Here is a 27,927-nt window from a genome sequence, read left to right on the forward strand (position 1 = left end):
TGTTTCAAGGCTGAAGGCCAAGTGTGGTATCTCACGCACCGCTGCGTGCTCGGTCTTGCAAGTGCTGACCTGTGCATGGCCACTGCTGTCTGACATGTTGCGGTTGCTCACAAGAGGTCCCCCCTCATTTTGTTCTCTGTGTTTTCTTCTTGGGTGGTGGCCGGGTATGTGGCTGTACCTCTTGTGACGGGTTCAGTATTAGCCCGTCTTTCTCTCTCCTCCTCTCCTTTCTGTCTTCCTGACTGCAGTCACTAATGCTCCTTGAGCCTGGCTGATGACTGGCATGGAGCTGGTCTTGCTTGCTTGCATGTTGGATGCTGGCTTCCTTGATGCCGTGCCAAGTCAGTCTTTGAAAATATCAGCTGGCAAGTCCTGGAGAGATCTTTGTCTCCAAAAGCTTCTGCAGTTCCTTTCTGTTTATCCCCATCACAGAGTAAAAAAAATAAAAGCACTTGGCTTGGTAACATAAATGCTGGTTTCAGGGCTGATGACAAAATTCCTGCTGACAAGCTTAGTATGGTATGGTAGGAGTAGGCGAGGACAGGTATGATGGTGGTGTTACGCTGTTAGGTATTCCTGTTAATCACACCAGCGAGATGGAAGAAGGATGAAGAGATCTTTCTTGGTCCCAAGTATTTTTGTACCTTTGGTGTGATGTTGCACTTGCACACTGTAGCTAACGTTTCAAACAAATAGGTATGTACTCTTCCAAAATACAGTGCTCAGGTGCAGCAGGTTGGAGAACATCATGTGACAAACTCTTGGAAGAACACAGGGAATTAGCAGCCAGGAAAACTTTGTGCTGAGAAACTGTCATGTACATGGGAAGAAGCGTGATCCCTCCGTGTGAGTACTGGTGAGATCCAGGTAGGGGTGCTGAGAGATGTGCAATTGTGAACTTTGCCGTTCTGCAAACCAAAGGCCTCTTTCTTCCACTGAAAAAGAGGAATGCAGTCAACATGAACCAAATCATACAGGTCTAGAGCTGCAATTGTCATTGTTGGCACTATAGGCAAATAGTAAAGGAAATGCAGTGCAAGTCCAGCATATATACTCCTCCAGGTCAAGATGAAATGGCACGGAGGGGCTAAAGCCTTATTATCCTTAATGTTTAAGGAGAGGAAAGACATGAAAATACTTGCACTGACTGTGCTGAAAGAAGTTTTGTGATAAATCAGTCCCCTTTCACAGGCAATTAATTAAACTCCTTTAGGGGGAGAATAATCCACAGAATTCCCATGGAAGTCTGTGTGCTGGTTCTCCTGCACAAGGTGGTGGAGGGATGGCTGAGCTCTGCCACCTTCCCTTTGCTTGAACCAAAGCCCTAGCTGGGAGGGCAGGAGCCTGTGTAGGGCTGGGTGCTGCATGCTCTTGTCCTCGCTGTCCCCACCACTGTCACCTCTAGGGGAGAAAGCCCCTCCCTGACATGCAGGGGAGGTGCTTGGAGCTGCATGTCGCCCTACAGGCGGGTTACTGGGTCATTGTGCTGAGATGGATGGGCGTTTGACAGCTTTTTTTTTTTTTTTTTTTTTTGCTGTGGGGCTGCATGTGCATGGTCCTGCTGAGCCAGAGGATTAGGATCACCGTTCCTTCCCGTTGTCGTGTTGCTGTGTACGCTGGAGACCCTCACCATCCCCTTTTTTCTGGTTATTAGTGCCAGGCTGAGGCTTGCACCCCCCAGGGGTGGTGGTGATGATGTTCAGGTGTCCTTTGGGGGGAAGAGGGACAGCAGATTTTCAGTGAAGGTCCAGTGGCTCCATATGAAGGTGACAGCGTACCTGTGTTATCCCTCAGCGAAACAAGGGGTGGCACAGAGCACCCTCGCTATCATCCCTCCCCATCCCAGCCTGGGAGCAGGGGCTCTGTGGTGGCAGACCATTTTCCTTGTCACAGGGAGGAAAAGCATAAAGCATGGACTGAAACACTGCCTCTGGCAATTTTAAAATTTTTTTTGTATTTATTCCTTTGATAAGGGTCAAATACAGTGAGGAGCCTGGCTTCCAGCTGAAGTCAGGGTAACTTAGAAACCAAAACAGCTTTTTAATGTATTTTCTGTATGTCTCGGTACCTATCTATGATGAGAGTAATGCTACTTTCTTGTTCAGACGGTGGACACATCCACAGGCATACGTGGTCCTCCTGGTTTTGAAATGTAATAAGAGCAGTTATTAGGGCTTGCCAAAATTGCTCCAGAATGTTTTATCTATATTTGGTATAAATGGCTCTTTTCTCAAAATGGAGTTTTCTGTGGGAAGTGTCAGCTTGCAATTTAGTTCTTGCTTTGTAAAGGAAAAAAAGTTCAGTTTTTTTTAATTCTTCTGTTTGTGATGGTAACAACATTTGTTGAAAACAAATGTTTTCATGAAAAGCAATCAGTGGCGAGGCTGCTCTACTCTCTGCTGGCTGGCTGCCATGCTTCCGCATTAACCTGGGTGCCTCTGCCCCATCGGGGCTTTTTTCTTTTTTTTTTTTTGTGTATTTTTTTAATTTTTGTTAAAGAATACATTTCCTCATCCTCTCGATCCATCTGTTTGAAAAAGAAGCAGCTACATTGAGAAACATTTTATTTTGTAATACAGGTGTTGGAGGCCTTTTGTTGCTCATCCCACCTGAAAGTATTTGTTCCAAGGCTGAAACTCGGGCAGTTTACTATTAAGGTATAAAAATTAAAGAAGATAGCTAATGTTTGGTCATCCTTGGAGATGGCAGAGAAGGAAGGGACAGACATTTCTAAGTCGGAGAGGCGTACTAGTCTTCGTTGATTGTGCTTTTTCTAAATGTTACAATGGATTATGCTTTCAAAAATACCGAGCCAGACCAAGTGGGCACAGGAATGGGGAATCCAGCTGGCTGCCAGGTATTTGTTGCTCTTTTCAAATGATCTGGATAAAACAGAAGCCTTGAACACAACGACTGTCTGGTCATGTAGGCTCTTGAGTTTTAAAAGTCTCGTTTGCAGATGGTTTTAAGAGCAGCAATAAGAGAGCCTGCCATGGTGCTAAGGGTTTCATTGTGGTGGCACCCAAGTACGCCTGGGAAAAGGTGACCTTTGCCTTCAAATTTTGGCCACTTAAAACAAAAATGTTTGAAGGAACATCATACTTTTATCATAAAACTTTATAATAAAACCCTTAGACTTGAACAAATGTGCACAAAAATGCCATCTCTGCCCTTGGAGATGTCAAGCTAAAGGTGGGCTGCAGAAGACCCTGGGCTGGGAGTAGGGGGAGCCAAGCACCTTTGTGACCCTGTGCCTTGGGGCACGACATTTCTCTGCTCCCTTGTGCTCTTGATCACTGTTCGTCTGTTTTTCTTGACTGAGCATCTTAAGATGGGAGAGGCGTGTTAGGGCAGCATTCTGCAGGCGCTGCCTGGTGAGGATGGCCGTTCCTCAGTGGGGAAAAAATGACTTTTTTTTTTTTTGGTTTTGGATTGCAAAACGTTATTCTTTGTTTGAAACCCAGGCTCAGTGGTGCTCTGATACTGCATGAGAACTTGAAAGCAAAATCAATTACCCTTCTTTGATCAAGAAGCTGGGGTGCATTCAAGTGAGAAAGTGAAACTGCCCCCCTCTTGCTCAAGGTCTCTCCAACCATGCTTAGTGAAATGCAGACAGCAAACGGTGGGGGCAAAAGAAAAAAAAATATTGGTGAGGCTATTTTGAAAATCTTCCACTTTCAGTAGACCAAGGGAGTGTGAACAGCGTGAGGCTGGTAGTCTGTGCTTGAAAACACTGGGTCCAATCCTGGTGTCAGTTACAGACATGTAAATCACAGGCAGGGCTGCTGGCAGCCATGGGGAGCTGCTGAAAGGTTGCTTCAGCGTGGGACCCACAGGCTTTCTGGCATGGATGTGCTGATTCCTCTCATTCCTTAACCACCCTTCTTTTCTCGCCATCCTTGTGTGTTTAAAATAACAGGGGTGCGACATGGCTGGTTGTGCTGATGGGTTGGTCCCCAACCATCGCCCGGTGGCTCCGGCTGAGAGCCAGTGGCGTGGCTCCTGGCTGCCAGGATGCTGTAGGTAGGGCTGTCTTGCAGCTTCCTCAGCCACTGCTTAAATCTAAGCTGTCCCAAATGATTTTTTTCAGTTGTTACAATACAGCAGTCTCCATCTGAGAAAGCTGGATGCCATCCCTTCAGTGCTGCTGCAGCAGTCTCTCCTCTTTCTTCCCCTGCTCTTCCCCTCTCGTTTTAGTGTTGTTTTATGAATCCCTGGACAAACTGAAGATCAAGCATGACAGCAAAGATAAAAATGAGTCCCTTGGCCCCGAAGCCAGGTTTGCCACTGCTGCAGGACGCCAGGGCTCCTGCAGGGCAGCACTTCAACTCTAGGCTCTGTGCCCTGCAGCGTGCAGGGGCTGCTGGCGAGTTTGCTTTTTTACGGGTGCTAATTTTCCTCTTCGGAGCTGACAGTCCGTGTTGTGGCCAGCATCAGCCTTCCTTTAGTGCGAGAGCCGGACCAGGAGCTCAGAAGCGATAAGTCCTACTATGGCTAATTTTGACACGTGGGGTTGGGCAGATTTGGAAGCAGCTCCGTGCCGGGTACCATGTAGGAGGGCTGTGTGCATCCTTGCGGGTTCGCAGAAACTTGCCATTCGCACAGTTGCTGCTTTACACCAGCACAGGATCTGGCCTCCCAAAAGGCAACAGCCAGGCATGTTAGCTGTTGCTATTTGTATCGATGACTCTCTGAGCAGGTGCTGCTGCTGGCAGCGGGGTGGAGGAAATGTGTCTCCAGCTTTTGTTATCTTGCGTGATCTTTTTATTAGATAACTTCAGCAGCGTACTTTGGAATCAAGCAGTTTAATTTTAATAAATGAAACCTGAGAAGCACGGAAGCAAACACAGAAAGCTGTTAGTTGGGGCGGGATCCTGCGGGCTGCGGTGTCCTGGGATAGCAAGATCAGTCCGTGTCTCCAGGTGGCTGTGTTCAAGTGTAAAGTTATCCATCCGTCATACAAGCTGAATTTTAAGTCTGAGTGGACCCTGAATGGAGGTTTGCATGTAAGCAGTCTGACTTTTTGGGTGTGTGAGGACATGGAGACCTCAGAGGGCTCTCTTAGTGCTGGCAGTGGCCGGAACAGCTGAGGAATAGGGTTCTGGGAGTGGAGGAGAGAATGTGAGATTTCTGAGTTTGGGGACTTTGGCCAGCAAATAACAAATACATTGGCACAGCATGGGAAAGACATAAAAAATACATGTCAGAACAGGGCAGGCTTTTAAGTGTTTTTCATTTAAAATGAAAAGGTCAGATTGAATGAGGTTGTCATCTGGGGACCTGTATGTGCACCTGCCAGTCATATGGGGGAGACCCGTGTCAGTTCATGCTGATGGCTGACTTGCTGGGAGCTTGCCTGCGCTTAAAAATTGGTGACTAGAACGGTTAAAATGACAATTTTCCTTGTGTCAGTCAGGCTGAGCCATCTGCTCCACAAGCGAAAGGGAACGAAGGATCCCAGCGTGCAGCTGCTTTATCCCAGTTTAACTGGTGTTCACGCCTGGGCTGCTACAAATATAGCTATACTGGTTTAAAAAAAAAAAAAAAGAAATGGACCAGAAAACCCCCATTAAGCTCTGAATATTGGTAACACTTTCAAGTGTAAAGGAAACTTAAAAGCGAATGCAACTTCCAAGTAGCCAGAAAAACAGACTGTTCAGTCAGGCTGTTATGTGAGAAGTGTAATTAGCACTTGAAATTATTTTCATGACTAAGATTTTCTTTTAAAGAAATTGGGGAGTTTGGTTACTTCAATTTGTAAATGACCACTGTAAAGTTATGCTAGGGATGCCTGTTCTTCTGAAAGTGCTGACTGCAATTCTTTGAAACTTGGAATTCTTGCAGATGTTTTAAACTGTTCATTTCTGAAAAATCTGAACAATGCAAGAAAACTCAAACCATAACAGGACTGACATTTAAATTCAGGCATTGAAAACTGCTGCTTTTAGATTTAAATCTGCAAACAGGAAACCTTGCTTTCCATATTCCACTTGTGTGTGAAATTTATAATTTTTTTTTTCAGAAATATTGATTCTTACTGTTGATAATATAGTATCAGTACTAGCAGCCAGTGAGTGAACAGACTGTTTCAGACATCATGTCTAAGCATTTTAGAGTTTGTAGATCTCAGCCTCTCACTTTATTTTTCTTTTGGCTTGGGATGGCTTTTTAAACTTCTAATCACTTTCTCAGGTTTTTATGAGCTATACCTTAAGTTTAACTAGTTGGAAGAAACAAATGAAGTAAACAGTCTTTTGTGAAAGATGTGTTCTTTTGGTAAATTCTGGTTCAGACACACATTACTTGGACTGTGATAGCTGATTCCTGCTGTTTGGGCGTTTGCTTTAAATTACTTTTAAATGATAAATTGCTTATTGAAATGGTGCATTAAAATAAGTGGTCTGTATTGTGCTAGGCTTAAAAATGAAGATGCAGATGTGCACGCGTACGTGTATACAGACTCTGACAAGTCTTGGCCACTGTAGCTGGTGATGTGGAGGCATGAGAGTTGTACTGAGTTATGCCAGATGGGAGCCTGACAGTGTAAAACTGTGTTACCAAAGAGGCTTTCCTGCTGTTATCTCTTGCAGGACTGTGATAGAAATCTGGGATTTGTTGTTGCAGGATGAGAATCAGAATTAGCTGTGCACAGACCACTGAGCATCTGTTGCAGTGGCTCTGAACTGGGAGGACCTGTTTCATTGACCTAAAAGCCTGCCTGTTGCTATTATTTCTGTCGTAAAAGCACCTGGATATTCCTCCTCAGGGTTGTTGGAGGATGTATGAAACCCAGAGGTAGCTCTGTAGGGACAGTCTTTGCATGTATTTCTCTGGGGACTTCAGTGGGGAAAAGGCTTGTGCTGGAATTGGTGGCAGTGATTTGGGTAGGTCTGTTCTGTTGCGCTCATTTGTCCTTTCCCTACCTGAGCCAAAGCAGGAGTGAGTGTGGCTGCAAGGGGTTGACTTTTTTGGGGACTCGTTGTCTCTCAAGATCTTTCTCTCTTGCCTGCTTCCCCAGCAGAGCCAGCGTGGTTAAGGCTTTGCTGAGCCTCTGTGTATTCCTGTCCAGTACGAGGCTCTCAGGGATGCTCCTGGCTGAGGCATGGGCACAGGCAACTGGGAGGGACTTTGCGGAGAGGAGCTCTGCTGGTCTTGGGGTTTGGGGGCCTCGAATCTTGAAAAATACTCCTCAATGAGAAATGCTTGTTGTGATCTTGCCTGGAAGGGGTCTGATTTGGTGGTGGCATCACCATCACGGCTTTGTGGCTTGTGATGCAGCAGATGTGTGCAGCTCTTCTGGTACTTTGAGTCTGTCCTCTGTGTTTGCCTTCGGGGTGTTTCTGTGTTCAAAGACCCAGACTAACTTTTTCAGCCTTCTGCCAAAGAAATGGGGTCACAAATGGAGTCGTTTGACAGACTGGCTCGGTGGATATAGCTGTGGTGAGTCAGGCTGTCCCTGTCCTGCCCAGCTGTGGATGTATGGGCAGGAGGGAGTGTGCGCCTGGGCATCAGTGGGTTGCTGTCCCTCTGGGGCCGTGCTGGAGGTGGTGGTCTCACAGCAGGCTTCAGCTGGGTGCTTCAAGGAGGGTATGTGGGGTCCTACTCACGTTGCTGCAGGAACCTCACTCACAAGGTGATGGGGACAGCTGGCTTGGAAAGTAAAGCCAGGAAGATGTGGTTCAACTAGCCAAGTCTGATGAGTCCTGTAACTGATCTTGTAAACATTTCTTGAGTTGAATCTGGTGAAAGACAAGCCCGAGCCAAGATCTTTTAAACACAGGTTGGGTCCCAAGAAACATTGTCTTACCTGGAGCTTCCAGAGGTGCTGTTGTGAGTTGAATTGAAACAATGTTGGAACTAGAGGGGAATGTTGTTGTCTTCTGCATTTGCAGATAAGACTGAAGGGCATTTTGCCAGGAGCCTGTGGGAAGGACCTAAATTGTATATAACTCTAAATCATTTTAAAGTGAAGAGTAAACATGCACAACCATAATATTTGCTTGTACTTGTCTCCTCTGTGATGGATGGAGAGAAATTGCTCTTTGGCTGAGTTCACCAGCAATAAAACCCTGCAGTTACTCATCTTCATCCCAAGCCTGCATTGAGTGGGAGAGGCCATTGTAATCTCCAGTTGAATTTGTCCTCGTCACACCTGAGGGGGAGTGTTGAGGGTCCTGGGGACTTTTATATCTGCCCAGACTTGTGGGGAATCAGGGCTGGGTGCCACAACAGGGACCATGGGACTGAGCTGGGAAGGTGCCACCTGGGTCAGGGTGGGCCTCGGTGTATTCTTGTGGTGTTGGCGCAATGGAGATCTGCCACTCTTTGGGAGAGGTGAGAGCCCTGTTGCTCTCCTGGCTGCTGTAGCGTCAGGTATGGCATGGGGGACAAGGGGTGCTGGCACGGGCAGGAAGCCACCTCACCGTGTGACAGAGTGGAGGGACCTGGACTGTGAGCCACCAGCACTCTTTTGCATTTTGCTGCATGTTGGTTGTAGATTTGTGGGCTCACATGCAGCCTCGTGAGCAGTGCAGGTACAACAAATGCAAGCCTGAACTGACCATTGCTGTTGTTACAGCAGCAAATGGAAATAACTTCCTCTGCTGAATGGTGATAACAAGGCAAGCCTGTGCTTGTCATGAGCAGAGATAGGGCCATCAGAGCGACCAGGATGTGGCTGGGATGGCGTGCTGGCCGTGGGCTGGTGGGGACAGGAAGGAGTGTGCAATGCAGATGATGCTTATCTCTGTGGGATGCACCCTGCCATGTGTCCTGGCATGCCACATGCAAGACAGTGGTCGTGTGGCCTGGCTGTCCCCTCTGCTGTAGCTTCATAGAATCGTTTGGGTTGGAAAAGACCTTTAAGGTCATCAGGTCCAGCAGTTAACCCAGGACTGCCAAGTTCACCACTAAACCATGCCTCTAAGCTCCACATCGATGCATTTCTTAAACACCTCCAGGGATGGTGATTCCACCACATTCCCGGGCAGCCTGTTCCAATGATTGACCACCCTTTCAGTGAAGACATTTTTCCTAATATCCAATCCAAACCTCCCCTGGTGCAACTCAAGGCTGTTTCCTTTTGTCCTGTTGCTTGTTACCTGGTAGAAGACAATGACCCCCACCTGCCTACAACCTCCCTTCAGGTGGCTGTAGAGAGCAATAAGGTCCCCCCTGAGCTTCCTCTTCTCCAGGCTAAACAGCCTCAGTTCCCTCAGCTGCTGCTCGTAAGACCCATGCTCTGGGCCCTTAACCAGCTTCATTACCCTTTGGACATGCTCCGGCACCTCTGCCATCCCTCTTGAAGTGAGGGGCCCAAAACTGAACACAAGATTTGAGGTGCAGCCTCACCAGTGCTGAGTACAGGGGGGATGATCATCTTCTGCAGAAGGGAAAAACAACACAGAGTTGGTCACTTCGAGAAAGGGTCTCGTCTGCTTTGCAGCTATAGGGAAGGGTGAGGCAGTACCTGATGGGTATTGGGCAGAGCTCCGCAGAGAAAAGGCTGCGCCGAGGTGAAGGGCTGGTGAACTGGATGGTGGTGTAGCTCCCTTTGCGGTAGTGGTAAACCCCATGAGCTTCAAACTGAATTAAATGATGCCTCCCAGCTCCCTTGCTGTGCCTGAGGTTACAGAGGGGAGTGATGGGTTCACCCTGTTCCCTTACTTTATGCCTTGCTTTACATATCCTTTTACCTCCCCCTTCTCAAGGGTCACTAAGGCCAGTAAAGGAGCTGTGGCTTGGGGAGGTGCAAGCTGTTGGCCAAGCTGTGGCAGCAGACTGCTGGTGCTAGTCATTGACCTAGTTCCAAGGTGGTGTTGCTTGCTTTTAGGGGGTGCCAAAAAAGGCCCTGGAGTATGGAGGCTTCTGCTTAGGAAAGCTGGAGAGGAAAATGCTGCGTTTCCCAGAAGCTGTGTGGGTTAAACTGCAAGTTTTGGAGACAAGCTGCCAGGAGGCCCATCCAGTATGCGTCACACCGGTCTCTCTTTCTCTTTGCAGGGCTGGGAAAGATACCCAAAGTCGTGACTCTGGTGGAGCCCTGCTTGTCTCCAAAAGCCCTGCTCTGATTTCATCCCACCGGCAAGGCTGTGCAGCGTGAGAACCGGTATGTAAACATGTTTCACAGACATGAGGGGCAACTTCTTAGAAGGATCTGTGGCTTTTCTGACAGCGGCACCTTGTTTGTGGTTCTTTGCGAAAAAATAATGTCTTCTCCTAACAGAGCGTGGAGGTGGGTGGTAGGATCACTTGAAAATAGGAGACAAACTGGTGGTTCCCTGATGGTGATATTGCACCCAGAGGCTTTCATGGAGAAGGGTGCAGCAGTGAGAAGTGGCAAATGTTCAGAAGTTGTCCCAGACTATGGCGCTGAGGCTTTAGATGTGCTCTGTTGAGCAATGTGTTGTGTGGTAGCATGCACAGATAGGTGATGTGGGGGGTGACAAATGCGCGCACGACAAATGCACATACATACATATATATGCACACATGCTGTACAAATCTAGGCACATGGAAACAAAGATGCGCAATGCATATATAGTATATACTATACGGTGGCGTATTGGAGCTTGGGGGTGTATATACCAAATGTCTGTATATACTATATATGGTGATAAAAGAATGCATATGCATTCATGTTCTCTTTTTTCTTTTTCTGTCTTTTCTGTCTTTCTGCGGAGCTGTTGCAAAACTACCAGATTCAACCTCCTGGGGAGCCTTTCTGGCCAAGGTTTTACAAGCCAGCACCTGCTTTGCCTGCCTGACTTCTTTCTATATTTATTCCTCTGCACCCAGTTTTTGCCTGTGCCTGCAAAGTGGAACTGTCACAAACATTTGCGCTAACTTTTGGCTGCACAGGACTTCAGCTTGTGAGTCCCAAGTCTGCTTTTGTGCATGCTGGGGGTGGAGGCATATGTGTGTGTAGCTGTGCATGTGTGTGTATGATTATCCCGTCCTTGCTGTCTGCATTATGTGGTCTGTGTTCCTGTGACGCTGCAGCAGTCCCTGTGTTCTGTATGCCATGCAAGTCGTGCTCTCTGCCCCTCCAAGACATTTTTATGAATCAAATATTCTCAGTTGTCCTGCTTATGTAAATTCATTTAAATGAAATTAGCCACGCCTGACCCAGTGGCTGATTGATAATTATCTGTACTGCTGCACAGGAGATAGTTGGATTTTATTCCCAGGCCCTCAAGCTTTTACTTTCCAGGGTTAGGACTGTGGCAAGGAGAGGGACTTGTGGCGCTGTGTAGCAAGGAGCTCCTGGTTAGGCTGTGGTTGGACATGGATGTGTCCATCCCTCTGGTTTCTCTCCTCTGTCTTGTTTGGAGTGGAAGGTGCTCTGAAGCAGAGGCACTGAATGCCAGCTCATGCTTAGGTACCACTGTTTAAAGCGGGCACAGTTGCAGGGGAGAGGGTATAATGTCATTTCAGCTGCGAAACTGAGGGGAGATCCTAATGCTGTCCTGGGGAGTGTGAAGCTGGGGGAATAGCCTCGTCGGTGGGTCTCCCATCAGTAAATGCTGTTTAGAGGAAACACGTGCTCATTCCCAGCCCGATGGGTACATCTAGCACTTACTGAAAAGCGGGGCTGGGCTGCCTGCCAGGAGCTGGGAAATGGCTTGTCCTTGTGTGCTCAGGCCCCTGAGCTCCCGACCCCTCTAACAGCTATATTCGTTTCTGGCAAGGGAGTGCCTCTAAGGTCACAAAGACATTAGTCCCAGGTTTCAGCCCTGAGAGCCATAAAACGTACCCTGCCTGACCCCTGTGCAAAGGCAAGAGGCAGCGCGTTCCCCTGGGTTTCGTTTCCCTGTCCCCGCTGTGTGTGCCACTGCAGCCTGCATTCCTCTCCCCTTTGGTAAGCCCTTTGCCTCTTGAGCTGACACAGCTAATCTTTCCCCTGCTGGCAGGGCAGATGAGGTTAGTGGCATTTAACTGCTAAGGAGAACCTCCGTCTGTCCGTGCTGCAGGAACCCAGAGCAGTAAGGGCTGGTGCACGCCTGGGATGGGATTTTGGCTATTCCACGTGTTCCCCCTCCACACTTCTGTTCCCTTCCTTGACTTACATTATTCTCTGCTTCATCCACTGTTTGTCCTTGCAAAAAGCAGTACCTTGGAAGTTGTTTTCTGCAAGGGGCTTGAAAACTGAGTCAGAGTTTGTAAAACCTGCACCTACCTGACCCTTCTTACCTTGCTTTTGGAGCATCTTCTACCATGATGACTACAATGCTCAGGATATCTCCCATTTCTGACAATGGAGAACGCTCCTGGTGGACTGGCTGCCAGCTGGGACCCATGGCTCTGGGGGAGATTTTAGTGGGTTTCTAGAAAAATAATTGATCAACTGCCTATTGAGAACGAGTCCCAGCCTGTGTTGCGTTGACGGTGTCCGGGTGAGCCACTTAGTGCCACTTCAACTGTTGGCTCTTTAAAGCTGCCTTTATAACTACCAGTGTAATGGACATGTGCTGATGCTGCCTGGCAAGGTTTATTTTTTGCAGTGATAGTGATGGATCACTAAGGCAGAAAGCTTTCGTTTCTTCTAAAGCAAAGGTTTACATGTTTTCTCTCACCTGTGATACTGCTAAACTCGTGCGGCCATGGGCCCCTGACCTCTGCCTGGGTACTGGAGGCAATTGTACAGCCTCTGTCACTGCAGGATTTCAGCTCCTCCCTGAAGCCTGTGCTTCAGTACCAGTGAAAGCCAGATGTACTATAATGTCACTTTTTTACAGTTTGTTTTGGCCATACATGGGCAGAGTCAGCTCTGGAATTCCTTCCCTATAAATTCAATAGCATCATGTGGGTGGTGCTGGGGAATCACTCTGGTCTGGTTGGATTGCCTCAGCAGCCCGTTTCCCTTGAAAACGTCCTGATTTGCACATTCCTGAGAGGTTGCCTGTTCCTGGAGCCTCTGGCTGTGGCTACCAGAAGGCTGTCCTCCCATGGTGGCAGGCAGAGTCACCTCCCTGCTGTCCTGCAGGTCAGCTGTTGCAGCCCAGGAGTGATGCCCGTGGGAGCAGTGGCACGGCTGTATTGCTCTCGTGTGCAGGCAGGCTCTGCACGGGCAGTTGGGGCCTCTTAAGCATAACCCTTCTGCTTGCTAAATTTTATGTATGGGCTTGAGCATTGGCCCTCAAGCCCCTCTCCCAGGGGTGGGGAGGCTGGCCACTCCGTTCCCACCTGCCACAGGGTGCTGCATTGTGTGTTGTCCCAACAGGGATCAAGGGGTGCTGTCACCCTGGGGCTTATTGTTCCTGTGGGGAGATCTTGCCTTGTCCAAGCAAAATGTTCCCTTCTGCAGAACTGTGGGCATTTTGGGGGAGTTGTTTTTGGTTTTTTTTGGTGTGTGTTTTCATTTCCTCTGTTGTGTTTTTTGTAAAGCAAAATCAAACGTGCTTTTTTGCAAAGCACCAGCTAGATGAGCCAGGTCAGGGGACATTTCCCTGCTGCAGGTGAGCAGCTGGTGTGGGACCCGGCAGCAGGACCTCTCTAGTGGGACTGATGACTGAGCCTTGCCTTTTCTGGTGCTGAGACGGTGTCCCTATAAACACAGCCTGAATTTGCCTATTTGCCTTCAAAGAGCGCTCCAAAAAGTAGTTCTAGGAGGTTTTCTGCTGATGAGTCAAGGGATGAGAGGGAAGCTGTAGGGGGCGAGGGGCAATGGCTCCTGGAGCTGCCCCCATTGCATCTCCCCTTGCATCCCTGGGAGGGGACAGAGATGCAGTGTCACCCATTGGGCTCTCCAAAGTGCAGGTCAAGATGGTGGCACATGGCCCAGTGTTGAGGCTCTGTGTAGGTCAGCAACAGCGAGGTGCTCAGCTCAGGCTCCAGAGGGGCAAGTCATCCCTGTGCCAAAGTCAGGGAGAGAAGGGTGATTTTTTTTTTTTTTTGACATCCTTTGGAGTTTTGATCTCCATATTTGGAAATGTTTACCCATTGCTCTGATCTATTGCAAGGGAGGGGAGGTGACTCAGGGTCTGGTGGAAGCAGGATTTGAATTCCTGTAGTAAGGTTTTTTTTAAACCCACCCCCCCACCCCCCCTTTCTTGTTTTGGAAGCTTGTTGTGGTCAGTTTTCAGTTTGCTCTTGCTCCTGGACCTTGTTCCAAATTTGATCTGCTGGAGAGGGAAGTGTGTTAGTGAAGGAGCTTGCCTGGATGCTGGTAAGTGTATCATTGCTGCTTTAGCAAGCAACTTGGGATTTTTTTGTTTTGTTTAGTCAGATGGATTGCATCAAACTGTGTGCATTGCTGGTGGAGGCAGGCATGTGGATCGCCAGTCAACAGCAAGGGACCCAATGAAACCTTCTGTAGCAGGGAAGGTTGGCTTAGTGGATTTGTCACAAAGGCAAAATGTTTCTTCAGGCCTAGGTATATAAAGATAATTTAAGCCAGCTCCTATTTAGTAACGCTTTTCCTTTAGTTTCGCTGGTAGATGCAGCAAGGCAGCAGAGCACTGTAGAGTTAAATGAGTATCTATTCATGTGGTCAGCAAGTAAAATATAGCTTAAGTATGATTTCTGTCTCTTAACACACACTTCTGCTTAAAAAGTCTGCATAACATATGGATATATTTCTCTAAAATGTTAATGTTTAACTCTGTTTTGTTAGGAACCTGAACAAGTTTAGTTGCTATAACTGGATGAAGGGTTCAGTGTCTGGTTTTTCCTGTTATTCTTTATTTTTCCTTAGTGTGAAGTTTTTAATCTGTCTGATATTGCAGCTGTCTGCTGCTCTTTCCCCACCCCCCCATCCCTTTCCTTTCTCTTTCCTGAAAGGAAACTGCAGTTCATCCAGGCAGTCAGGGGCGTGGGGGGAACCTGGAAGATGCTCTGCTTCCTGTTTTATTCATGACAGCTAAAACCCTGCTGGGGAATCTGGAGTGGAGATCCACCGTCTCGCATTCCTCTTGTCATTTGGAGCATGTAACACGTATAGAGTGCTTTTAACGGGGCTCTGAGGGTTGCATAGCAGCCAGTCCCGTGCCTTGGACAGAAAGCACTGTACTTTGTCCTCTTACTTGGGAAGGGACGTTGTTGAAAAACCCTTTATAGTTCCTACTGTTGGTTAGTGATGCTTGCATCTTCTTGGCTAACTGGTATTTTTAGGCTGATTCAAACCTGTTGTTACGCTTGCCCTGGTTTAAATTTAAGACCTTTGTTAGAAAGTCAAATCTATTGGTGATTTTCTTTTGTCCTTTTAAGTATGGGTTAATACTCAGTGTGAGGTTTGGTTTTCCAGACACGGATTTGCAGCAGGTCCTTCAGGTGTGAAACTGGCTTAATTGTTCTGGGCAGGGAAAGACACTTGGCTTGGTTTACACAAGGATGGGATGTGAGCTGAGAAGCGCTCAGCTCCAAAAGGTGACAAAGGGACTGCTGGGACCTATTCCTGCAGGTGGGACGTGTTGGGAATTTGTAGACTTCAGCTGCATTTTTTAATCCTTGTTGTTTCAACAAGCTACTTGCATTACTGCAGCTTTTGGAGTCAGGGCCCCACTGGGCTGGGCTTGGTACCAGTGCAAAGGCAAGAACTGCTGTCCTAAATGGTGTACAGCCTGAACGGACAGTGCTGGTGATGGGTTGAAAAACAGGGCGCTGGGAAGATGTACAGAGCTGTTTCAACACCTGAAACCTCAGTCCAGCGACTTACCAAGGGGCCACAGTGCATCCTCATTCATGCGCGGTGGTGCTGAGCTGTGGCAGGCAGCGAGCCGGCTGTCGGTGTTGCTCCTTGTGTGCTGTGCTTTGCCTTTGTGTGTGCACATGTGGCCCTGTGTGACAGGCAGTGCCTCTTCCCTGCACAGCGCTTGCCCTGCTCGGTTGTGCCCTCGATCAGTCCCTGTTTCTGGTGGCACATGGATGTGGCACATTCAGGCTTTGGCAGCTGCTTGTGGCTGAACTTGCTGTTTCGGGGACAGCGCAGTGGGACTGGAAATTATGATGTTCTGTTCCCCTCACAGTTTCCCCCCTTTCCTGCTCGCCAGGACAGGCTGCTTGTTGGAAGACAAGGACGAGCAGTGCTTGGGTGCTGTAACCCAGGGCTCCGGGCAGTGCTAGTCTGGCACACCTGGGGAAGCACCTCGGGGCCGTTAATCTTCATGTGCTGATCCCACTCTGTGCAACATCTCATCGCTGCGAGGATGTGACTTGAGAGCTGGATGGACTGTGAAGGATAAGCTCCCCATGTGCCACTTCTGCCCCCCCTGACGGATGCCTGGCAGGGCTGGGGGAGCTCTGGAGGATGCCCACAGGCTGTCAGGGCTCTCCATCTGGTATTTCTCCAGGACCTGGGCAGATCTAGTGATCACTGATGCTAACCAGGATCCACAGTGGATTTTCTTGTGCTCCAGCAACAGAGCCATTAAGGGCTGGCCTGTAAATTAATACAGCTGTCTAAAGGCTTTTCATCCTGCAGCCTGGCACCCAGTAAACACTCAAGGCTGAGAAGTCTTCCATGGCCCCGGACCTTGAGCGTGCTCAGAGAGCTCCATGCCTGCCTGCCTTTAGCTTCTCTCAATCACTTCTAGTGATGTATTAAACACAGAGGATTTGCTTTAGCTTCCATGTGAGGAGGGTTGGTTCGCAGCCTATCCTTCATCCCAGCTGCTGTGCTGATCGATCCAGGGCTGGCACCACATAGGATGTGGGAAGATGGTGACACTGTCACTGTGTGACTCAGGTGCTGTGAGGGGATTTAGTGTGCATTAAGGGTTGGGTGTACATGCCCCGCAGCAGGTAAAAGAAGCTGCCCTGATAGCATGGGGCTAACGTGTGGTGTGGAAGGGATGAAGCCAAGACAAAGTTACTAGCAGAGATGGCTCTACACATCTGATACTTTGCATTTCTGTAGACAAAAGTGTCAGGGCCCTTGAAATGTGCCTGCAGGCTGAGGAAAGCTGCATTATCCTGGTGTGCAGGCATGGAAACAGAGGTACTGTGTGGCAAATTTGGGAAAAGTGCCAATCTCCAGATTCAACGTGATGGTTCATGCTCAGCTCCCACAAACAGGTGGGCACTTTGCAGCCTTATGCCGAGTGGTACTGTTAAACTCATCTCTTATTCTAATAAAGTCATGCTTTTCTTAGCACAAAATATTTCTGCATTGGTTGCTCAAAGGTAAACAGAGTCATACTGAGTAGTTTATAAAGCTGATACATGTTGCTAGTGTGTGACGTGATCCCAACACATATCCTAGCTTCAGAAATTGCCAGATGGCACCTGAACCTAATCGTACTGCTGCTCTTTGCTAGGATCTGAGCAGAGTACAGGCTTTTAAGGAATGTCTGTTGTTATTAGCTTTATAATACACATTCTCCTGTACCAGCTGTTGCAAGCAGCAGGAGGTCTCACCCGCAGCCTAATTCTTCAGTCAACTGTAGGGGGGGAATTTGCTCCTGTGAGCTAGGTATTTGCATTTGGGATGAGATCTCCCAAATGAGAAAAACTTGTTTGCCTCCAATGAGCATGTCAGTTCAAGGACTAGCGTGCCTGGGAGGCGGAAACAAGTTGCTTTGTTGCTTTACCACCATCTTCTAATAGTTAGCTGTCCTTATTGCTTGACATGGAGCGGAGTGACTACATTTTAAAGAAATGTCAGGTTGCAAAAGCCTGGCTGCCTGCAGTGGGGAGGAAAGGAGTTCTTGTGCTGTGCTGTCTCACACCCCTACCGCGAAAATATCACAGGGACAAGCTCCAGTGAAGCTGCCCGTTTTTGGCAGCCACTTCCCTCCTACATCCTTGTTCTTCAGGTAAATCCCTCTTCAGCTCCGTTAGTTGTGCCCCTTTCCTCCCTGAAAAGTCATTATCATCCCTTGAAATTAAGGAAAAGACAGGAGGAGGGAATAAATGGATGTTAAGAAGTAGAAAACAATCAATTAAATAGTACGTAGCATGTAATTTTCCTTGGAAACTTACCATGAAATTGAGGAGCACTTTAACAACTAGTAATTTAAATTGCATTTGAACACTGCTAATGGGTTGTTTGCATGGGAATTTTGGCCATTTCACAGCAGGTTGTTGTATTTAGTACCCCTTCATTCAGTTTTTTAAAAAAAATCTCATTGTGAGGAAGATGCTGTAGTCAACTGGTCCAACTGTTGCTAGTGAAAGGTGGTACCATGGAAATTTTGCAAGTCCCTGTTACATTCAGAGCCACTTACATGCTTAACGTCAGCTCTTCCAGTGTTAAATTCATGGGAATTTAGTGCTTTTTATCTAAAAAGTATGTTATTGCTAAAAGGTAGGAAAGCAACGTTACCCCTGTCACACTCACAAACGTGATGGAGGCAGGGTGGCTGAAGAGGCTCCTCAGGCTCATGGGATTGGGATTTGCAGCCATGGGACCGACCTGGGAACGCAGCCCGTGTCTCTGTCTTTATTGCCTCCAATGAATCATAACAGTGCTTTGGGAGCTGATCCCGGCTTGCTGCATCCAAAGAGGAACAACAGAGAGGTGCTGATCAGCGGTAGCTGCAGGGTGTTTTTACTTAGCTTATTAGTCTTGTTTTTGCAGTGTTTAATGCTTTCCTCCATGAGTATTTTACTTGTAAAATGCCAAGCATTTTCAGCAAAAGGCAATATCAGCCTAATCATGTGCTATTTTGCCACCGATTGCGCTAGGAACAGACTCTATAGGAAGGCAAACGCAAGTTACTTGTCGCCTGTTGATGAATGAACATCCCATTTTCAGAGCAGGGTTTTTGCAAATCCGTGGGCTTAGCATATGGAAGGGGGTTCCAGTACCAAAACAAATCTGGCCTCCTGTTTCTGGATGTGTAGGTTGTTTCTTAGAAGATGGAACCTTTAAAATCTGTCCCTGCAAACATGGTTGTTAAATCCTGCTATTTCTAGAGACGCGAGGCAGCTGTCTGCACTAAGATAAGCTGTAAAAAGGCAGTATTTTCCCAAAATGGCTTTTTTAGCTATACCTGCCAGACAGCTTGGGCAGCAGGAGTTCACCAGGAGTGTCACCACTGCTGCCCTTTTATGCACAGGGTGCTGAGCAATGTAAAGACTTCTGGGCAAGTCTCCAGGGGCAGCGTTAAGCACAGCTCTTCAGTCTTTATCTTGTGAAATGCTGCTACTCAGAAAAGTGCATTCAGTGCGAAGGAAGGGGTGCTTGTTGGTTTGATTGTTCTTATGTGAACAATTGTCCTGTTGTTTCTGATGAGATTGCTTTATCCCAGAATTTTCTTCTTAATTTTCACCACGTCTTTCTTGTTGCTGACTCAGTGACCATATCTAATCACAAGAGTGGTTTGAATGCCCCCCGCCCAGTTATTTACTTGAAGGCATTCCTGTTCGCTGTGTAGTCTGAGGATAGCTGGTGAGTTCGGATGAAATCAATAACAAAAGTTGTAATTTTTCCGAAGGGTCTGGATGAGGTTTCTCATAGCGTAATGGTGTTATCGCTTATACTTCCTGACGCACATGCTACTTGCAGTGCTTTGTTAGTTATCAGCTAATTCTCCACCGAGGCAAGAAAGCTACATCAGATAATCTCGTAGAGGTTGTTAACAGAGAAGGACGTGGCTTTTGAGCATGCTCCCGGTAAAGAATTTCAGAAAGCTGGGAGGTCACTGGAGATGGGTGTTCTGAAGTGATGGAGGCGATGGCTGTGTGTAGGGGGAGGCAGGGCGTGAAGTCCATGTGGTGGAGTAGTGCAGGGTGGCATGGAGCAGCAACCTGGGGCATTAGGTAACCCCAGACAACTCCAGTTCTCCTGAGATAAGGAACCAGCTGATAGTGTCAACTCTGTGAACTAACAAGTACTCTTGTTCTTTGTTGTTGAATGAGCATTTTATCACATTGATTTCTGAGAAGTGCTACTCCTGCTCTACAAAGCTCCCATCACCCACAGGCGTTGTTGCCAAACAGCCAGCCAGTCTGATGCGTTGGCTCAGCCCTGACATGGACAAGGGGTTTTTCCTTTCACTGTAAATTTTTTTTCTTCCTTTAGAGCATGGACTACCTCTTAGTCACCTCTTGTGTGTTGTGGGTGATTTTTTTCTTCCTAACTTTTTTTCCTTACCCCACCTTTCCATTTCAACAGCCCACTTGCCTCTTTTCCAATCTCCTTCCAAAGGCAGACACACACACACACAGAGCTGGTGGAAGTCCATGTAGGTTTGATAGATGCTCCCCAGCAAACAGCCGTGTGTGTCTGCTTGTCGAGAAATCCACTGAAAACTGAATAAAAATGAGGCTTGTGGAGTTTGAAGCAATCCCAGTGAGTGATTTCTGGCCATGTTCTCCCCTCACGGCGCTCCGGCAAGCTCCTGTACATCATGGGGTTTGAGCTTCTGGGTGAGCAGGGCTGGCAAAGGCCCTTTGTTTCCCTGCCTCCCTTTCTCAACTGTTTTTTGAAGAATGCTGATAAATTTAAGTGATAACCTTGTAACTGAGAGATAAGGAAGAAAAAGTCATATGGGTAGGTTAGTTTGCAGCGGAGGGAAGGCAAACACCAAGGGAGCTGGGTGGAGGGAGCCCACCCACGCTGAGCTACCCTGAAATGCTGAGACTGCTTATTTATCATTTACCCGCCCTGTAAAGGTATAGCGTGCCTTGCAAGTGGGGAAGATGACGATCCTTGTCCTAAAGAGCCTGCAGTCCAAGGCAGACAGATACGATCTTGAGGGCTGGCGAAGGGCTGGCACGGGTGATTGCTGGAGAGTGAAATCCAGATAAAGTGGATTCCTAGAAGAAAAAGACTTCTGAGGTGGGAGTTGCAGGTGATGAGAAGGGTGTTTAAGGTGCCCCAAGAGTTGGATAGTCAGAGGAGGGTAAGTGGGTATGGAAGGAGGTGAGAAGACCTGAAAGGAAAGAAGGTTGAAGGGGAGGATAGAAAACTAGAAAAGAAGTAGGAGGAAAAGAAGAGCAGTGAGTTAGCTGTGGGAGGGGATACTGTGGGATGCTGTAGATGAGAGTCGAGATGACCTTAATGTCTCTTTGTCGTGTGTTAAAAGCTATGCTGTAACTCAGCTACTGCGATTAGTCATCTCCCAGTGTATGAAGTACCAGTTTCTTCACTGAATGAAGAGTACTGGTCCTGGCTGAAGTCCAGTGCTGGAGGATCTCTTGGCTGGGCTCAAATGCCCTGTGTGGCTGGTGGGGTGCTGGGTGGTTACATGCTGTGCAATCCGGTGTGTGCATCATTGGCAAGTGCATAAATAACTTGCCACCTTCTGCTTAATGCCATCAAAGTTAGTCCTCTAGAGACAGACAGCAAATCTGAGATTGATGCGTGTGTGTGTATACATAGATATATATTTAATATCAATGTATATGTTACGGGTAGGTTTTGCAGTGTAGCAGGCTGTGCTTCAGTGATATCTGATGAGATATGGGTGTGATCAGTGGTTTATATTGTGCCATACCTACTCTGCAGTAAAGGAGCAGTAATCTTTGCACAAAGGTCCTTGTGCACCAAATTCCATGGAACTGAACTGGGAAAACTCGCTGGTCATATGGTTCCTATGTGTGGAGCTTTCAGTTCCCTGAAAAGGCTTCGGGAATTCCACAGCTTCCTTAGGGGTTTTGTTTCATCCTCAAGGACTGAAAGAGTTGAGGAAGAATTTACTGTCACCAGACTTATTTCCCCTTTTCTGACTTTTTTTTGTGTTTCTTTTTGCAAGTGGTTATCCTTGATGTTTGGCATTTATATGTGGGCAAGTACCTGTGGACTGGAAAGTCCGGAGACTTTTCCTGGAGCAGCAGTAGTAGCTTCACCTAGACCCTTTCTCTCCCCAGCTTTCTTACCTTTTTCTGGGGCTTGTGTCTGATCCCCATCTGTTTTTTTTGGGGCTTCTTTCACTGGTGATGCTTTCCAGATCTTCCTTTTAATTCCTTGTTTCTTCCCCGAAGGAGTCTGTCATCCTTCTAGTCCTTTCCTAATTACCCATTTGTTAGACACGCATTCTTTGTAGCTGGTAAAAAAGTGTGGGAAGATGAAGGGCATCTCTTCTGGAGCTCAGTCCATCTACTGTTGTGGCACACAGAAAAAACTGAGTTTAGAACATCTGAAATTGCCCATTATCTGTGCTCATTTCTTGCAGTCCATAATTTGGGGGTGGGGAAGTGAGGGGAAGAGGCGGCGAGTCACTCTAAAAATGAGTCATTCCACAATAGATCAATACGAAATGTTCCATTACATTTTCATTGCCAAAAATGACTCCCCTTTCCCATCCCTTTCATGTGAGGTGCTGCAGAGGCCGCTTTGCTAGACCTAGTGGTGGTGTCTCTTTGTGCATGTAGGTCAGTGGCATAAGCCAGCCCAGCAAAAGGGTTTTGGTTCAGACCTTACTTTCTGGGTGGGCTGAAGCTGAGCATGGTGGAGGTGACCTCCTTTCAGAGGGGAAAGAGATTCCTGGCTGCTCTTGGGGGATTTCATGTCACTTGAAGCATGGGGGAGACCTGTTTGATGGGAGGGGTCACTCCCAGCCTTCCTCTTTGGGAGGGAGGCCAATGGATGTGCAAGGCGTAAGGTAATAGGAAGTGTAGGGGGATATCTGCCAGCAACCCCTTTGGGCTGGTGCCACTGGTCAGTTCCTCGGGCTGACAAGATACCTCAGTGGTGTGTCCTTGCTGATGTTTCTTGCTGTTTGCCATGGTGGGGTGGAGATGGAGATGTTGGGCTTGCTTTTGCCTGCAGGTATTTGCACAGTCCTTGGGTTTTAAAGTACGTTTAGGGCAGGGATATTGTCTGCCGTTTACTGGCCAGTAAGGGAGGCTAAGGGATTTGCCCAAAGCTACACAGATGTGCACAGATGTATATAAGCGTTTGTATGTGTGCATGTCTGTACATATATGGCAAGGCCAAGAATTGATCCAAATTTCATGGCTCCCTTTGTCCTGTTCCTTTTCCTGGGATCTTCAGGGGCACCTTTATGGGCAGCCCTACTGCAGCAGCTAGCCACTCTTGTATCTGTGCACAGGAGGGTGCTCTCCTCCAGATCTCTTTCCATCAGGTGGTACCCATCGGCTGCTCTCACCTGTCATGGCAAGGGCCATGTGCCAGCAAATGGGATGGGAGATATCACTGGGCTGACCTCAATGGCACCTTCAAAAGGCGGCAAAGTGCTTGTGGTTATAGCACATCTTCCACCTGCTGCAATCGAGGTCTTGATCTGCTGGTAACCTTGCAACGCTGCTCTAATAAACAAACCCCACTGCTAACGGGTAGGCTTTTGCTGTAAGAAATTCAGTCTGCAAGGGAGGTGGCTGAGTTTGTGAGCATGCACTCCTGATAATGTTATCTGTTAGTACAAATGACACCAACAACATCTACTTCATCCTGCACTGGGAGAAGGTCTTGTGAGAAACTGGGTGACATGGGGTTCTGCATCGTGGTGTGTTGTGATGGCAGGGGTGTGTTCCAGGTTGCTTGGCAGTCCCTAGTGACCTGTCTAGGTAGCTGCTGCTCTGCTTTGAAGCTGCTGTCACAGAAACAGAATGTTATGGGATCCAGGGCGCACACAAATGTGTTTACAGAGCAAATAAATGTGCAAGAAAAAAAGGAAAAGCCTCAAAGTGGCTTTGGGTGTTTTTAAAGTGGTAAAACCGAGAAATCCCTGAGTGTATGCAATTAATGTCTGTTTAAACAGAAACTTCTTGAATAGCTGAAATATCAGCTCCTACGGAAGAGCCTTCCCGGTGGGTCTTTTTCATCTCTAACCGCCTGCCCCACCGGGGTGTGTGGGGGATTTCTCTGAAGGTACTGGGCTTGGTGTTTTTGGTTAGGCTCATTAGGTGTTTGCAAAGGGCGATGCCTGCCTTCGTTCCTGGCTTGCTTCTACCTCCCTCGTAGTGCAGGGGCAGAAGTAGTGAATTCATATGAAAACTCACCCGTTTGTGTCACAAGGGTCTGATGCCTGACATCCTTTGTTTTGGTGCAGTGTCAATTGGCATCATGGTGTGTGGTATATGGGTATATACGTTTTAAGAACATACATTTAAGTATATACAGCAGTTGAGAGGGGCAGGTATAGCACATGGGCATTTCTCAGGTATCTCAGCTATCAGACAAGATATCGAGATGTTATTATTTACTTAAATCCTGGAGGAATAAGGTGCAGAATGGGCTAAAGGGTTTTTCTTCCATTTAAGCTGTACGTGCTCTGTCTGAGAGCGGGCTGCTGTCCCTGAGCGGCTGTTCTGGTGAAAGCTTGTGAAGTTGTCAGAGTAAAACCGCTGGGGAACGGAGTATGTGATGGAGACAGAACAGGCGGTGACAAAATCTTCAGGGGCACGACCTGCCCGTTCGAACTTCACAGGGTCTTACGCGCAATATGGATGTCATACTAGCAGCCTGCTGTGGACACAATGCTGTTTGTGTATAGTTAATTTGATTTAAAAAAAAAAAAAAAAGACATAAGGATGTTTCAGAGCACTGTGCTGAGTGGTGACAGCAGGGCACCCACTGAGAACAGCCTTGCTGAGCTTACAATAGCACAGTGAGTACTGCCATCACCCTCCTGGTTAGCTACAGCAGTGACCTCGGGCTTTGCGCTGGTGCTGGAACATGCAAAGGTACACATTTTCCCTTTTTCCTTTTATCTTTTCCTTTTACAAACACCATTGAAGTGCCTCTGTGGTGCTTCGGCAGCAGTTGCTTCATCCTGTACTGTTGTCCATGTGCTCATTGAAGGCTCCTTTGTTCTTTTGGTATTGCTTAGCTATAAGGAATGGTCTGCAGGACCTGCCTTGGTGGGACTACGCCATACCGGAGCTCGGTGGTGCATGGGGCTGGATCCGTAGCCAGTGTGAACGGCGAAGCATGGTATCTCACAGCCTGCTCGGTCAGGACTGTTCTGCTCTGAATGTAAAGGAACCATGTTGAACTCCTTGCAGTTTATAAGGCTTTGAAAGCTTGACACAGACAAGATGTTCCTCCCTGAGCCATAGCTGCTGGATCTCTCGGTGCAATTCTTTTGTTGCTTCTGAGTGCTGGAATTAATGTGGAGCAAACTCTGAAACGTTTGAACAAGCTGCACTCTCCTTGTAATATGTCTTTTTTCCCTAGACAAACAGGCAGGGGTGTTCAGCCCTCCCTCCCCACTTTCTTTCCTGCCTCCAACTTCGAGACAGTCCCGCTGTTGTGGATTGCTTGTGTCATGCATAAGTGTATTGCATTTGTCCCTCGAGAACACACCAGTCGCTGCTGATTTGTCTCCAAATCGTTGTCCTTGCAGTCTTGAATAATACTCACATTAAGCAGGTGGAGCTGATACAATCATTTCCAACACAGCTGACTGTAACTGGGTCAGATCCTTTCTCACTGTTTCCTGCCAGAGGAGAAAATAAAGCACACCTGAAGACACAATACACAAGTTTTCCCCTTTGTCTCCCCTCTGTGGCCCCCAAATCATGGTTTCCTCAACAACAAAAAAGAAGTCTCAGCCAATGTGTTTCACGGAAGAGGAGGCTGAATTTCTTAGAGTCAACATTTCCATGTCTGACAAAGTTTAAAAAAGTTAAAAAACAGAAAAAAAAAAGAGCCAAGGTGCTGCATGTGGTCTGGCAGGGAGCCAGGCAAGGAGTGCTCTTTGGGGTTATTATTAGGCAGGTAACTGTATCAAGAGCTTAAACATGAACCTGGTTGTGGCACTCTGAAATGCTGATGCATGTTTGCTCATGAGAAAATATATTGCACTATCTGAAGCAACTTTTATTTATTTTTTTTTAAATATTTTATTTTCCTTATTCCCCTGCAGTAACTTGGGTGCCAGTAGAGTTCCTGGGAAGTGATTACAGGTGCTCCATGGGGAGCTATTGCTGGTTTTGAGCTTGCAAATCCTTTTCTGTTCTTATGAGCAGCTCTTTGTTCCTGCCTCTAATAGAAACCGTACCTAGGGTTTGCACGTGTCACGTGGAGGCATCCCTGAGTGAATTGGACTGCCTTGAAGATCTTCTTGCCACTTCTCAGGACCTCTCTCAGCAAGGAGGGAGAACGTTTTGGGGCCCATGGGTGCTGGTCCAGAAAGTGTGTGCACAGAGGGGTGCTCAGGGGGTGGGGAAACCCTGTCGCTGGCACTGCAGTGCCCCTATAGCAGAGGGGGCACATGGGGGTGGTCCTTGAGAACTGAGATGCAGCATTTAAGGCACCTGAGGAGCCAGGAGCTGATGGAGAGATTCATGGGGCAGGGTGAAACAGGCAGAGCTGCTGGCTGGGAAGTTTCTTCTCAAGTACTTCAAGACCAGCAGAACAATGTGGGTTTGTAATGCTGCTACATACCATGTCTCAGTCTATGTTCCCATCTATAGATGGTATGTGCAAGGCTATATATAAACACTATGGTGGCTGGTATTTTGGCTGATACACTCACAGTTTTGTGCCACATTAAGGGATTTAAAAATATCTCCCTGTTCCAGGAACATCTATACCATGGCAGATGTCATCCGGTGTGGGGAGTGGCTTCTGAAAAGGGAGTACAACATTATTACTATGAGTCTCAGTAGTCTATTAGATTATTTATTGCTTCACTGCCACCATAAGACGTGTGAGGTGCATTATTTCTGCCTGTCAGAGTTTTTTCACACATGCAGGCAGGCAGCATCTGTCACTCCTCCCTGCGAGTTGCTAGCTTTCATTCTCAATGAACTTTCCTTCCAGCTGGAAGGAAGGCAAAATAAAGGCTTTAGGACTACACAGAGCTGACGAGCAAGGAGTTCATTAACAATTATTTACCTTGGAGTTGTGCCTCTGAGGGCTGTCTTGAATTTGGGTCCGTCTTGGCCAAAGCACAGTCACCTCGTGCTTGCTGTTGTTTTATTTCAAGGCAAGTCTGTCGACCTGTTGTGTCAGGCCCTGCGGAAACCTGGTATGACTCAGACCTGTCTCGGTTGCACGAGACAAAAAGTAGGATAGGAAACAAATGAGAAATAACTTGCTCAGGACTTTCTTTTGGGAGTAGCTCTCAGGTTCCTTGTGCCTCAGTTCATTGGCAGAGGACCTGGCAGTGCTGCCTCATCCCCAGGACCTGTCAGAGTGTGGGCAAGTCCCATTTTTGCGTCCTTGTAGACTTGCGGGTGTTTTGTGGTGGTTGTGAAGCACTGGCTGTGCAAACATGTTATGATGGAAGTGCTCAGAGGGTGAATGCTGGTGTCGTCAGCAAGCCCTGCTTGTACACGCAGAGGTAATTCTCCGTTGCTCATGCTTTGGACTGGGTTTGGGTGGAGCCTTTCAGGCTGGAAGGGCTGAAGAACATGTTTGGGTTTGTACCTCCATTGCAGAGAGTTCCTGGGCCCGTAAATAAAGTCAGGCAGTGAAAAATGAAAAGGTAACAGAGATGTGAGAAGTCACACACGAACCTTGACCTGGGTCTCTTGTTTCGGGTTACCCTGTGAGGTATCGGTGCTCTGTTCAAATCCTCCTCTGCGTGCTGGGGTGGGATGCTTGTCCTGCAACCGAAAGCAGAGGAGGCAGAACTTTCCCTTCTGTGTTGGTGGGTGACAGTGGAGGCTTTGGATGTGGGCTCATCTCTCACGTTCACTAGTGAGAGGAAAAAACGATCAGTGGAGCAGCAAAGGCATGGAAAGTGGGATGAGAAGCAGTCAGCTCTTCTTTTGAGGATTGACCAGGTAGGAAGAATCCCTGTGGGGTTTGTTACTTGTCTGAGCCTGGCAGATGTGCCATGTTCCCTGCCCGGTTTGCCTGTGGCTTGGTAGGGTGTTGTCAGCACTGGCCAGGCATCCTTGTCTGCTAGCTCTTTGCAGAATTGCGGTGTTCCTGGGAAGGTTTGCTGCGGAGGCTGGAGCTAGCCTGTAGCTCCATGGAACTGGTTAGTGAGTCGCCATTGCCACGACATCGCTGCTCAGGGAGGTGTTGAATGCCCGGAGGGTTTCTGCTTCCCGTTCAAGGGCTGCCCAAGAGTGGAAGAGTATTGTGGCTTTAGGCTTACTGGAGACACAGGGGACTGTTGGATCTGG

The 27,927-nt window shown here is 47.7% G+C and overlaps 1 protein-coding gene across 9 annotated transcripts in view; it reads left to right on the forward strand.

Annotated features, from left to right (window-relative positions):
- LPP (LIM domain containing preferred translocation partner in lipoma) overlaps window positions 1–27,927 on the forward strand; it is a 356,533-nt gene that overhangs the window by 16,121 nt on the left and 312,485 nt on the right. For 6 of the 9 annotated variants that reach the window (XM_056358001.1, XM_056358000.1, XM_056357999.1 and 3 more), the window contains exon 2: window positions 10,000–10,105. The gene's annotated coding sequence lies outside the window, so the exon portion shown is untranslated. Of the gene's footprint in view, window positions 1–9,999; window positions 10,106–14,058; window positions 14,165–27,927 lie in introns of those variants that run through there. The other 3 variants (XM_056358006.1, XM_056358005.1, XM_056358007.1) reach the window with 1 other exon arrangement.

Source organism: Falco biarmicus, chromosome 13 (assembly GCF_023638135.1).
Source record: "Falco biarmicus isolate bFalBia1 chromosome 13, bFalBia1.pri, whole genome shotgun sequence".
NCBI lineage: Eukaryota > Metazoa > Chordata > Aves > Falconiformes > Falconidae > Falco > Falco biarmicus.